At 44.1% G+C, this 15,000-nt stretch overlaps 1 long non-coding RNA gene across 1 annotated transcript in view; it reads left to right on the top strand.

The window, feature by feature from the left end:
- The first annotated feature begins 12,448 nt into the window (after positions 1-12,448).
- The window catches only part of LOC310787316, a 2,925-nt gene continuing 373 nt past the window's right edge, over positions 12,449-15,000 (top strand). Inside the window, exons 1-2 of the long non-coding RNA XR_014553257.1 lie at positions 12,449-12,561; positions 12,727-12,825. This is a non-coding gene — a long non-coding RNA (uncharacterized lncRNA). The remainder of the gene's footprint in view (positions 12,562-12,726; positions 12,826-15,000) is intronic.

Consider the following 15,000-nt stretch of genomic DNA (forward strand, 5'->3'; position numbering starts at 1 on the left):
GTGTGTGTGTGTGTGTGTGTGTGTGTGTGTGTGTGTGTGTGTGTGTGTGTGTGTGTGTGTGTGTGTGTGTGTGTGAGAGTGAGTTAGGGGGGATATTTGTTTGTCTAAATCTGTGTTAGTGCGTATATCTTGGTGTGTGTGTGTGTGGGGGGGGGGGGCTTTAGCTCTGTGATGGTGACTGATAGCCAGTCGTGGTAAACGATGCAGAACTTTCTTTAATAGGAGATACAAGAGGTGGTTAAAAAACCTGGCTAATGGAGAAATATGACAGAAAGGAGAGAGAGGGAGAGAGAGGGCGGAGGAGATGGAGGGAGAGAGAGAGAGAGAGAGAGAGAGAGAGAAAGAGAGAGAGAAAGAGAGAGAGAGAGAGAGAGAGAGAGAGAGAGGGAGAGAGAGAGAGAGAGAAAGAGAGAGAGAGAGAGAGAGAGGGAGAGAGAGAGAGAGAGAGAGAGAGGAAGGGTGATACTGTATGGATAAACGTAAAGGAGCCAGACTCCAGCAGACACCAGTGACTTCACATTCCACTGAGGGTTTCAGTGCTTGGTTGGTTCAAACCATTGAGTTATAATATGAATGGAGAGAGCGTCCGTATCTCCTCCCTGTATGTGTATTGAAGCCAAAATCCGGCCAGATCAGTGAACCAGAGCATGCGCAGTAGCGCCTTTGATTGAGAACCTGCGAGAGCTCCACGCCCCTCTGTACTTTCTTAGGTAGAGCTGCTGTTTCTAGAATGCGCACAGTGCGTTGTGTATTTATATACAGTCTAGCTCTGTAAATATTACACTTTAAGTTGTAATATTTTTTGTCTCGCCAAAAGTAACCAGGAAGATTCCCACTATGAGATCAGTTTATCAAAATGACGCCTGTACGAAAATCTGATTTTGGTTGTCGGAGATTCAGACCTCCGGGCTGCTGCTGTGCTCTCAGCGCTCTCAGCGCGGGCCGGAAGTGGAGGCAGGCCAGCCTCACTGGGGGGATTGCTGTGTCTAGCCTAATGTTTTCGTGGCATTTTGATTAACTTTATGATTTAATTCCTTTTGGAGCAAATGTTGGTGTTACAAATCTAACTTTGACGCTTTACGCAACGTTGTTTGCTGGTGTTGTGGGTACTGCAGCCTGTAATGTTCTCCGTTGTCGGAGATTGAGTTGTACTGTCAATGGTTGTATCAGCCAGACAAGTCAGATCTCCAGCCCGCAAGAGGAGCCAGGGCTGCTTGGCTCAGCCTCTCACTGGGGGAAATTCTCGGATGAACAGCTCTGTGTTGATTAGCCTAATGTTTCCGTGGCATTTTGATTAACTTAATGATTACATTTCTTTTGGTGCAAATGTTGGTTTAACACATGTAACCGTGAGGCTACTTGTTGTACCCGCGTTAGCCTAGACCTGAGCCAGGCTGCCTGGTCTATTGCCTGGTATATATCGTTACTAAGAGAGGAGCTTGTGAACAACGAACATCCCCACAGTCAAAGCATTTCCCCCAGATATGCATATAAAAACGTTTGTTGCTTTAATAGCCTACAAGAAATAAAACGTCTGTTTGTATGTCATGCTAACCCGTTAGCGATGAGCTAATGGTGGTTGTGTACTACTAACTAGGCCGCCCTCATCTCATCTTATACCCGGGACGGGAGTTAACGTTATAAAACACATTTCCTGTCAGTTGGACAACCTGGTCAGTTCTGAAAATATGTGTCTATTATTGTGTTATTCCAGCTATCGTTATCGGTTGTTAAGTTATAGTAATATGAAAAACAGCCGACATGCAAGCAGCTAATGCTAGCTTGCATGTTAAAACCATTGTGTAGCCTACTTATAACGTAGCTGGAGTAACTCATAAAACACATATTTTCTGAACTTACTTCAGTCCCCAACCAACGTTAATTCCTCGCGCACAAAACATTTGTTTTCATTCCTCAAAACAATGTTCTTTTTATTGGGGTCCATTGATGTCTGTAGCCAGCAGAGCCAACATGAGCCACCGACCTCCAGGCAGCGTTAGATAACATAAAGCCGTGTGTCTTGTCTGTGACGAATAGATCTATTATGTGCAGAGCCTGTCCAGCCAATGACGGCTTGAGACTGGCTGCCACAGCTGTCAATCATCCATTTTTATCCCTTTTTATATGTCAAATAACTAGTTAAAAACAAACTGATCCGAAAAATGACCACTTGCACAGGCATTAGCATGATAATGACTATCTAAAATGATACAAACCACCTTTGGAAAAAAATTATCTGACGTATACTGTGATTATTTCGGTTGTGATTTTCCCATCCACTAACATGGGGAGGCGGGCCTTGTGACCTAATACTGGATTCAGCCGTCAGGGCGGCGATCTAACATGCAGCGGCTTCACTGATGGGACCATGGAATTGCGTCCATCTTATATAGGTCGATGGTTCAAACCAACAGATTCCTGGTCTCAAGTCCCATATGTCAAGTCTTCATGGTGTGGAAATAACTCCAAGAATCAAGGTGCAACCTCCACGGCTGACAAATTAATAAGGCAATGGGGAAGTGCCTTAAACCTGCATTCTGTCGCAGACCAGGCATAAACAGACCTGGGACAGAACCCCAAAGAGCAGACAGGAAACCAAGACACTGTTCAATGATCTTTTACTGAGAAGTCAGAGTTACAAGGGGGGCTTCAAGGCCAAATGACTGAGCTTGCTTGGAGAAGGCTTGAGCGTGGAGAGTGGCTGTATGTTTTTAAGACCAGGGACCATGTTGGAAATAAATGTCTGCACTTTTACATTGTGCATCCCTTGGATTTTACTGTCTTTTATATCCAAACAAATGAATTCAATCAATCAATCATATGACATCATCAGTGATTTATGACCTCATCAGTGATGTCATAGCAGCGTGGCCTGTGATTGGTCTATGTACATGATGTCATAGCAGCATGAGTTGGATTGGTCTATGTAAGATGATGCCATAGCAGCGTGAGCGCTGTTGGTCTACTGTAGACTGAGTTGTGATGTCATAAATCCTTCCCTGCTGAGGTTATAAATTTGGACGAGCTCCAGCCACTTTCAGACCACAAGAGGATAGAAAGACCTGCACCACCAGGTCACCGTTTGGACCTGCCGCACATGCTGAAGACCGCAGAAGGGACACATGCATGCAAACCAGCCACAGGGGGAAAAAAGAATAGTGGTGAATGGAGAGATAATCATTTTGTTGATCCCGTTTGAATTGTGCCATGATGACTACATATGATGTTTGTCAATTTAAACGAAAATAACATGTCGTAAAACTTGCAGAAAGACGACACACAACCAGTCACGTACTAAGTAAGTCAGTCAGTGTTGGTGTGACAAACTGTATTGTGCCAAACGAGAGAGGTAGTTGATTGAGCGGTTTCATACAAAACTAAACAGATCAGTTTTAGGACAAACTGCGACTTTCTTCACATGCAAAGTTAACGTTTAAATTGACCAAATGTACATGCAGACTTCACAATTCAAATGGGATCAAAACAAGTATTGTCTCTCACTGTTCACCACCATTCTTTTTTTCCGCGGCCTAAAGCAGGAAGTAGGCAGTCACTTCAGCTGTCATTGTGACACCATCAGCACGGGTGTAGTTTGCAAATACAGAGACCAAACTATCCAAGGTGAGTAGTTTACCCACCTTATTTCCCCTCATTGATTGATACAGTTGATCGGAAAAAAGGTGAATAAACTGCCTAATTTTAAAGATGTTGGTAAACTGCGTTTATTCACTAAGCATCATGTGATGTCAGACATTGTGACATCATAAAAAATCCCCAATTAAAGTTTTTTTGTACTCCCGAGCAAAACAAGGAAGCCATTGAGAATTGGCGAGAAGAAAAATGTGGATATAGCTGTCAAGGAAGTAAGTTGGAGTGTTCATCTTCCGTATATATGATCTTTGTGTACAACACGTGACATAGGAGAACGCCAGGATTGGGGGGGGGGAGTTTGTTTCTCCCCGTTTTGGGTGTGGTTTCAGAATGATGATGCGCTCCGCAGTGTCTCTATGTCATTAGTGATGTCAGTCAGGTCAATTGTGATGGCATCAGTGATTTATGACAGACACACTGATGAGGTCATAGAAGGTGTGACATCATCAGTGATGTCATAGACTAATTGTGATGTCATAAATCCTACCATGCTGAGGTTATAAAAGGGACGACTTGGCTTCACTTTTGTTCTGTCTAGCTATGCCTGCTGCCAGCTGTCTTCTATCTGACGACCAGTTTCGATGTCCCATCTGTCTGGATGTGTTCACTAATCCAGTCTCCACACCATGTGGCCACAACTTCTGCACAAACTGTATCACTCAGCACTGGGATGTTAGTGCACCATGCAAGTGTCCCATGTGTCAAGAGGTTTTCCACATTAGACCTATGCTGCGGGTCAATACTTTACTATCTGAGATGGCTGCTCAGTTCAGAAGGTCAGTGAGTAAGACAGAGGCTGAGATTCATACAGAAATCCAGCAGATGATCCAGGAGAGACAACGGATGATACAGGAGATCCAACACTCAGTAGAGCTCAGCAAGGAAGATACAGACAGAGAAATAGCAGACAGTCTGCGGCGCATCCTTGCTCTGTGGCAGCCTGTGGAGAGAGGCCAGGTTGAGCTCCGTGAGATGATTCAAAAGAAGCAGAAAACAGTGAAACGGTGTGAAGGCTTCATCAAAGAGCTGGGACAGGAAATCTCTGAGCTGATGAAGAGAACGGCTGAGGTGAAGCAGCTCTCACACACTGAAGACCGCCTCCACCTCCTCCAAACCTTCTCGTCCCTCTACACTCCTCCACACACCAAGAAGGACTGGACAGAGGTCAGTGTCCATCGCTCATGACTGAAGAGAGATGTGGCTCAGCTGGAGGAGACTCAGGAAAGAGATGGAGGAGTTTTGTGCTGATGTTGAGCTGATGTTGAGCTGAAGAGGGTGCAGCAGTATGCAATGGATGTGACTCTGGATCCTGATGCCTCATCCTGTTTGATGGTGGGAAACAAGTCAAAGAGGGTGGTGTAAAGAATCTCCCAGACCTCCCAGAGATGTTTTCATATTGTGTCAGTTTCTTAGGAAAGCAGAGCCTCTCTTCAGGAAGGTTTCTTTACTACGAGGTTCAGGTTAAAGTGAACACTTGGTGGAGGAGGGAGGGCAGAGGGAGAGGAGAGAGAGCAGAACAAACAGCATTTTATACTGGAGCTGGGCGATAAGGTTGAAATCAATATCACGGGCGTCCGGGTAGTGTACAGGCACGACGTCGCTGCACTAGCGCCTCCTCTGGTCGGTCAGGGGGCCCCGTTCGGGGGGGAAGGGAGCTGGTGGGAATAGCGTGATCCTCCCATGTGCTACGTCCTACCGGTGAAGCTCCCGCTGTCAGGTGAAAAGGAGCGGCTGGCTACTGCGCATGTGTCGGAGGAAGCATGGTGCTAGTCTACGGCTCTCCCCAGGTCGACAGAGGGTGGAGCAGCGACCGGGGCAGCAGGCGGGGGAATTGTGCAAGTACAATTGGGGAGAAAATGGGGAGGGGGGGAATCAGAAAAAAATAAACAAAAAAAATGCATGTTTGCTCGTTGGAAGACAACGAGACAACCAATTAAAGTTGGTAATGTTATCGGCTCTTTCTCCCTGACTTCCCCCGTTTTACAGTCTGAACACCCTGCCGCCATCTCAGGGAGACTACACAGCAGAGAACATGATATACACGGCCAATCTGCCTCTGCATAGACACAACCCTATCAGTCTACTGCTTCTGCCTCTGCATAGACACAACCCTATCAGCCTACATATAGTGTCAGAAATCTATCACTATCTGCATGCAGGCAGCATGCTCTGATGTGGAAGGGCTGTTTGTCATGCTGTCTCTGCAGGCTGGGTGTGTGTGCGTGTGTGTGTGTGTGTGTGTGTGTGTGTGTGTGTGTGTGTGTGTGTGTGTGTGTACGTGACGTGTGCATGATGTGCGTTTGTGTGTGTTTGCGTCTGCCTGTGCATGATGTGCGTGTGTGTGTGTGTGTGTGTGTGTGTGTGTGTGTGTGTGTGTGTGATGGATCGCCCTCATCACTGGCCACCTCCCCCTTCGCCACCCAAGATAACGAGGGGATGGATGGATGGGTGGGAAGTGGTGGGGGGGCATGGGAGAAAGAGAGATGAAGTGGTGGGGGGGCATGGGAGAAAGAGAGATGAAGTGGTGGGGGGGGGCATGGGAGAAAGAGAGATGAAGTGGTGGGGGGGCATGGGAGAAAGAGAGATGAAGAAAAGAAAGGAAGGGATAGCTAGAGCGACGGAAGTGCTGTAACACATTTCTGACAGGAAATGCAAAAGACGAGTAATTTTTCATGAAGTGAACGCACGAAGACGGGACACATTTCAGAATCTGACCCAGTTGCAAGAAGAAGAAAAAACGTCTCTACAAACTAGCGATATGTAGAATATCAATGTAAATTTGAAACAAAATTTGAAGCAAAATTTGTTCTAAAATGTGGCGAGGGGGGAGGTGAGACCAAGACCAGACCAATGCAAGACCATTTTGAAGTAACCTACACCAGGGATACTCAACTTGCTTTGCCCGGGGGCCACTTTCGTGAAATGATAGAAGGCCAGGGGCCAGTTAATAAACAATATACATTTTTCTGTAGCGGATTGTAGGTTTTTGGGGTGTCAGCCGGAGTTTAGTCTGACAATGTTGTGCACACCGGATAGTTAGTTAGGTGAAGTACATACATAAGTGCCTGGGTAGCGAGCAGACGGCGGTATTTGACAATTTAGCAGCTAAATCATAGATTATTGAAAGATATTCCATATTCCAGATTGAAATGCTATAACAGAAGTGAAGTATTGGCCAGAATCACGTGAACATTTGGACACTTATTCAGCGGGTATCTTGCATGTTGCAATTCCATCGCGGGCCACACAGGGGGCGCCCGCGGGCCGCATGTGACCCGCGGGCCGCCAGTTGAGTATCACTGACCTACACCATTGCTCTGCTAACAAAAATTAATCATTATTTAGAAATTTTAGTACAAAACAATGGCTATATAAATTGGCTGTAAAGTATACTCATTGAAGTGTAAAAACACCTTACTGCTGCTAAATTATGACTCTCCCAAACAAAGACACTGATTTTTGTATAAGCAAATCTTATGACTGATGATTTGGACGACATCTCTGCAGCCACTGCTCTGCTCTCCCATGCCTTGTCTCCTGGTGTTGTCTTCCTTGGCACGTGAGGGGAGTGGCTTCAGTGGTCAAACTTTCAAACTGCAAAGTTATTGGTTGCAATTGGAGGAGGGATTTTTACAGCTAATCACAGTAAAAATAAGATAAAAAATAAATAAAGCTGACAATACACAGGCAGGTAATGATGTCACTGCAGTTGTGGTTTTGACTGGTCTTGAAATAAAATCACAAGTCCAGCTTGTCCGAGACCGAGTCAAGACCGAGACCGAGACCGAGGGAGGGTGAGTCTGAGATGAGACCGACACCATCAATATGTTATGAGACCAGACCGGTCTCGAGAACGCCAACACTACAGTAATTTGTGATAAAAAAAATAATAATAATAATAAAAAATTGTTTTAAAGTTTTGGTCCGAGTGAAATGTTATATGGTGTCTCGTGATTCCAAATGTAGCAGAATTACTTGGTTTGATCAAGAAAAACGATTTTTATAAGCATCTTACATAATGTAGATGGGAAAAAGAATGCAGGACGAATGGCTGTGGTGCGTAGCGCTATGCCTAAACCAGAAGTGGGTGTGACTTTGGCTCTAAACTGTTTGCTACGTGTTGCGGGGCTGAACTCAACTCTAGTCCTACCGCAGGTCCACCCATCCACACCTACAGTACCCATTTCAATTAGAACGTTGGGCATATATGCACAGCACATCATTTGAAAGTGCAAACGAAGTTGTGTTATTTGTAGCAGATTGAAGAGAACGGGCTGCTAGAAACGTGATATGTGTATTTCGGTTCAGAAATGTTGATATTCTACGTATCTGTGGATTTCAAAAAACATACAATCCTGACAGTCTATTCTGCCAACCAGGCTGATATAAAGAAGTTCTCAATGTGGGATCTGGGGATCACCAGGGGTCCATGAGGGGGTTCTAGCAAAATTGATGAATTGCTAAACTTCAGCATTATTTAATTTACAAGGAGTGAACACAGAGAATGTAGAAGAATGACTTTTTTGGCCACTTTTTTGGCCACTACACTGTTAGTTGTATACAGTACGTCGTAGGCTACTGCAGTAGTTGTAGCAGCAGTAGTAGTAGTGTGATTCTTCTTCTTCTTCTTCTTCTTCTTCTTCTTCTGTGTTACCTTGTGTCAACAGTCTCATACTGCAGTAATAGAGTTTCACCACTAGATGGAGTCATCTCCTCTGTGTTTCCTACTGTACAGTCACATCCTTTCTCCACAGAGAAAGGTTCAAAGACCAGAGGGTCAGGACCAACGCACATGACCACAGAGACTGTAAACCATTCAAGTAAGGAACATGTAATGCTTTGATGAGTAAATATGGCTTAGTATGAGGCCCCAGAGTGTCCAATGTATCGCTGTCGAAAGGTCAATCTGGCTCAAGCCCCCAAACTGTTGGACGGGAAGATGGACAGACAGACAGACAGACAGACAGACAGACAGACAGACAGACAGGCAGGCAGGCAGGCAGGCAGGCAGGCAGGCAGGCAGGCAGGCAGACAGACAGACAGACAGACAATGAGCAGTATGTTATTTCGGTACTGTATAGTGTAGTTAGTACTGTGTATTTGTGTGTATTTAGTAGTGATTTACAGTAAGGGAAACTGAATCTGCTAGTCTAACAGATAGAGGGAGGCAATTCCATAGGTCACCTCTTGTTTTAAGTCTGGATCACGGACAAGTAAGAGTCTGAGGACCTGAGTGGCCTTGCTGTGGTGTACGGCTACAACAATTCTGAAATATATATAGGCGCCGTGCCTATCAAAGCTTTAAATATAATCAGGAGTACTTTAAAAGGAATCCTCTGTCGCAGGAGGCCATTATGGTGGTGATATGAGACCTGAAAGTTGTCCTGGTCAGATATGAGACCTGAAAGTTGTCCTGGTCAGATATGAGACCTGAAAGTTGTCCTGGTCAAATATGAGACCTGAAAGTTGTTCTGGTCAAATATGAGACCTGAAAGTTGTCCTGGTCAGATATGAGACATGAAAGTTGTTCTGGTCAAATATGAGACCTGAAAGTTGTCCTGGTCAAATATGAGACCTGAAAGTTGTCCTGGTCAGATATGAGACATGAAAGTTGTTCTGGTCAAATATGAGACCTGAAAGTTGTTCTGGTCAAATATGAGACCTGAAAGTTGTCCTGGTCAGATATGAGACCTGAAAGTTGTTCTGGTCAGATATGAGACCTGAAAGTTGTCCTGGTCAGATATGAGACATGAAAGTTGTCCTGGTCAGATATGAGACCTGAAAGTTGTCCTGGTCAGATATGAGACATGAAAGTTGTCCTGGTCAGATATGAGACCTGAAAGTTGTTCTGGTCAGATATGAGACCTGAAAGTTGTTCTGGTCAAATATGAGACCTGAAAGTTGTCCTGGTCAGATATGAGACCTGAAAGTTGTCCTGGTCAGATATGAGAGCTGAAAGTTGTCCTGGTCAGATATGAGACCTGAAAGTTGTCCTGGTCAGATATGAGACATGAAAGTTGTCCTGGTCAGATATGAGACATGAAAGTTGTCCTGGTCAGATATGAGACCTGAAAGTTGTCCTGGTCAGATATGAGACATGAAAGTTGTCCTGGTCAGATATGAGACATGAAAGTTGTTCTGGTCAGATATGAGACCTGAAAGTTGTCCTGGTCAGATATGAGACCTGAAAGTTGTTCTGGTCAGATATGAGACCTGAAAGTTGTCCTGGTCAGATATGAGACCTGAAAGTTGTCTTGGTCAGATATGAGAACTGAAAGTTGTTCTGGTCAGATATGAGACATGAAAGTTGTCCTGGTCAGATATGAGACCTGAAAGTTGTCTTGGTCAGATATGAGACCTGAAAGTTGTCTTGGTCAAATATGAGACATGAAAGTTGTTCTGGTCAGATATGAGACCTGAAAGTTGTCCTGGTCAGATATGAGACATTAAAGTTGTCCTGGTCAGATATGAGACATGAAAGTTGTCCTGGTCAGATATGAGACCTGAAAGTTGTCTTGGTCAGATGTGAGACATGAAAGTTGTCCTGGTCAGATATGAGACATGAAAGTTGTCCTGGTCAGATATGAGACCTGAAAGTTGTTCTGGTCAGATATGAGAGCTGAAAGTTGTTCTGGTCAGATGTGAGACATGAAAGTTGTTCTGGTCAAATATGAGACCTGAAAGTTGTCCTGGTCAGATATGAGACATGAAAGTTGTTCTGGTCAAATATGAGACCTGAAAGTTGTCCTGGTCAGATATGAGACCTGAAAGTTGTCCTGGTCAGATAGGAGACCTGAAAGTTGTTCTGGTCAGATAGGAGACCTGAAAGTTGTTCTGGTCAGATATGAGACATGAAAGTTGTCCTGGTCAGATATGAGACCTGAAAGTTGTTCTGGTCAGATATGAGACATGAAAGTTGTCCTGGTCAGATATGAGACCTGAAAGTTGTCTTGGTCAGGAGCCCTGCAGCTGCATTTTAAAAACGTTTCACTGAGGAGGACATGGACATGGACATGGACATGGACATGAGGATATGTATATATATTATATACTTATAAAATGGCTAGTAGGTACAATGTGTATTGAGGTAAACTTACATATTTTGTTTAGTATGTTTTCTGTAGGGTTTCTCACACACTTGTTGGCTAGTGCAGAATCCGCTCGCTGACTACTGCAGAGTTGGGCGGGGCTACGTGTCAGGAATATAAGAGAGAGGAAGGGATAGTCTGTGTGTGACCGCACCTTGTATCGACCTTATTTTTGGCGGCCATTTTGCCTTACGTTAACTATGGGTTCTATTTCCGGTGTAACCAATTTAGATAACCCCCCAGCCCCCGACAAAAAAAAACGTCTATGAGGATTTTACCCTTTTACAGCAGAGCCATTCTGCTCTACAGCCGTGTCGTTCAGGTGCTGGGATAACGTAATGCATTGTGGGTAGTCGGCTACTAACTGTGGCTAATGTTAGCGGCTAGCTAGCTATGTTACATGGCAGTAAAACGCCACCAAATTGATTTAACTTTTAAACATTTCGAGTAACACACATTTCGAGTTTCCATACGGACCTCCAGCGTTGGTTAGTTGTTTATAACGTGACTATATTTATAACTTTAATAACGGACTCCAGCTTCCGGTTTATAATTCGGGTCTGCAGCCAGAGTATAACAAAGGAAATGGCAAGCGGCAACAATGAGTCACGTTAAACCGGACCTTGTACCCACGATTCTTTTTTACAGTGGGGCATTCAAAAATAAGGTGGATAGGCACATTCATCAATATCTCAGAAAGTTTTGAACAGATATTCTCAACAGCTTAAAATGGCCCAGTCCTCCTTTCCAAAATGGCTGGTATTCATGGAAGCTTGAGCCCTGGAAACCGTGGAGGAAAGGTTTTACTTGTTCAGAACTTCCGGTTCCACCGGCACCAAGCAAGGGGCACGGGTTAACAACACGTTATGTGCATTAGGGAATGTCCATACCTGTGCTGTGGGGATGTAGGCCTGAGGGAACATAGAGCCTAATCTTGATAGGAGGAACATTTCTTAGAAATGTGGGAACATAGGGCTGTGGGAACGTAGGGCTGTGGGAACATAGGGATGACCCCCACTCAAACATGTGTTCCTGGTAGATTAGCACTTTAGCATACACTAGTGCTAGAGTGATAGTGGCTTCTCTTAGCACTACCCAAGGCCAAGCCACTATCTAGATTAGGGAGGCATGGATCGAGGCTCAGTAGTTAGCACGGTCACCTCACAACAAGAAGGTTGTGGGTTCAAATCTCCACCCTGGTCCTTTCTGTGTGGAGTTGTTCTCCCCGTGTTCGCGTGGATTTCCTCCGGCTGCTTCGGTTTCCTCCCACAGTCCAAAGATATGCTGTGTTTGTGTAGTATTGTAATGTAATCTAGTAGAAAGTGTAGTGTATATGATGTAACATGTGTGACTGTGATGATGTTATGTAAAGCCCTTGTGTGATAAGGGGCTTTACAGACTTTCAAAAATCATGTGAGGGGAAAAAAGTGGTTATGTGTTAACTTCCTTCAGTTGACATCCCCATCAGACCAGTGCCAGTGGTTGAAAACCACCACAGACTTCACACTACATCTCAACATGCATCTTAGATGACGTACGGTTGAAAGCCACAGATCTAGTAGATAGTAGATAGATAGATAGAAGTAGATAAGTCAACACACAGTGTTGAGTGAGCGGGGAGGAAGAAGCCGAGAAGAAACGAATGCAGCAAGGCGATCAGATGGATGTTCGCACAGCGACGTCAGCGCAGTAACGGACGGTTTGAAGATGTCCGAGGAACAGGGGTCATTTACAGTGAGGGTAAGGGACGTCGACAATGACCGGAGCAACACCAAAGTTGGAACTCCTACGCACAGGAATCGGATTGGACCTCGGTGTTTAAGTAAGAACACACGAACACAGGCGCACACACACGTACACACACACACGCACACGCACACGCACACACACACACACACACACACACAGGATTGTATACACACTACAATATTGTGTAGTAAAATGTGTGTTCCATGGAAGCTGAAAATGAGGTGAATGTGTGCTTTAGTGTGTTTGGAGTGGTTCGGTCCGGCCAGAGCTGCTGCAGTGGGTCTGGGCCTGCTGTCCCTTCTCCTGATGGCTGGGATCGCAGTTCTGTTAGTGACAAGTGAGTTTTTTCTTTCCTCATTTTAAATATTCAGAGATGTTCTGATTCCAAATCTCGTTTCCCCAACATCACGGCAAAGTCACCTCAGTCTCTCTGAAATGCAAGTATGCAAAAGCAAAAGATCTAGATTAGAAGAAGAGAAGAAGCGGTTACAGGCCAATAACAAGAACTTGAGTCGAGAATTCGTGCGCACCAGCACCCTCGAACAAAGAGAGAGACCTCACAAGCTATACTCACAAGCAGGTAATGTAATATATATTACATTACACATTACTTTAAAAAAAAGTAATGCCTTACTTTACTTAATTAATCCCTGGAGAAAGTAATTTGTTACACTCCTAGTTACATTACTTTTGTGTTACTCCATTGCCTGAGATGCATTGTCACGTAATTGCCAATTAACAATGAAACCATACATATGCCCATATCAGCACAAATCCCTATCCTAATCAGAACATACACAAGATCTCACTCCTCCCCGTCCCTCCAGCCCATCCAATCCGTGTCTTGTAATTTAGTGCATGAAAAAGCACTGCATGTTTTTTTTCCCTCCAAAATCCTGCAGATTCCATCCTGATCCTGCAGATAATTGAAGAACCATATGCGATGCAAGTAATGCCATAAGTGTTTGAATAGTAACTGTAATGTGATTACTGGCTCTAGGGACTGGAATGCCTTACACTGCATGCTCGCTACAGACACATGTAATGTGAATACAGTGATGCGTTACCCCCCACACTGCTCACAAGTCAGTCTCTAACGCTGACCTAAATAATAGAGTACTGCTGGGAGAACGTATTTTTATAGGCTGGTTCGTACGTGTCAAAGGCAATGGGATGTGATTTTTCTTATGGGAATTTCAGTTAAATGCATGAAATAAGGTCTGTGGTTAACAAGAGTTTATGAAACAGTGACGTTTGCGTTCAGCAAGATAATGTTCACAAACGAGGATCACTTTCTGTAACGTATTTACGCTTCAAAAACCATACACACTCATACACAGTGTATATGTATGTATATATATATATATATATATATATATATATATATATATATATAATACACTGACCTCTGCTACAGTAGTGTGGTTGGTTGCTCTGTTCATTACGTATCAGAGAGAGTTTTGTTGTGAGAGTGAGAGAGATGAGGATAATTGAGCTATAGTTGCTCAAGTAAGTTACTTAGCTATGGACTGTGGTGTGTCAAGACAGACTAATGTGTAATTTCCTTTAAAACGAGGCAGGGTGGAGGACAGCAAAGATGCAGATGAAGCTTTCTGTTCTGCATGTTGGCATAGAGAGGCAAAGTGACCGCCTACTTCCTGCTTCAGCACTGTACCAGAGATTTCCATCCAACATTTAATTTTCCCATACACATTTCGTAAAATGCGTATACAAAGTTTTACTGGTTCAAACCAAACGGCACAGATATATTTAGAAACAGGAGAGATCGCATAACATTTCACTGGGACCAAAACCTAAACAAAAATGCGGGTTTAAAGGAAATATTTTTTCAATGTTGTTGTTTTTTATAGTTTTGGTCCGAGTGAAATGTTCTATGGTCTCTCCCGATTATAGCATTAGCTGAACCGTTTGGTTCGACGAAGTACAACTATTTTATAAGCATTTTACGAAATGTCTATGGGAAAATAAATGGCGGATGAAAATCTCGGGTACAGTGCTGAAGCAGGAAGTGACGTTCCACTTTGCCTCTCTATAAACAAGCTATGGAAGCTACTGTATGGACATTGACAGTGTGATTTACGCTTTGCTGTGAATCACAAAAACAGGCAGATCGTCCTTTTCCCTCTCGCTCTCCATCCCACTCATTCCCATCTTTCCAAATGTGTAGCAGGCAGAGGCAAAGTGGAAACAGTGCAATTCAGCACTCTCACCACTTGGAGGCAGCTTGTGAAGGGTTGGATGGAAGCATGATGTCATCTGCAAAGTGTGACAGGTTATTCCTCCCAAAGCTGCAAACCATGAGATGCACGGCTCTAATCTGTGATGTCATCATGAAACATGTTAGATGCTCACATGAGAATGTAGTTAGAGACTTTAAAGACACAGTTGTTCAATTAAGTTCAAAATTGTTCAATGAATTATTATAATTAAATTCAATGTTGACAGAATAGTCAGATTGAGTCTTGGCTCTCATGGCTGCTGGCTCTGGGCG

This window comes from Poromitra crassiceps (genome assembly GCF_964638095.1).
Source record: "Poromitra crassiceps genome assembly, chromosome: 13".
Classification (NCBI taxonomy): Eukaryota; Metazoa; Chordata; class Actinopteri; order Beryciformes; family Melamphaidae; genus Poromitra; species Poromitra crassiceps.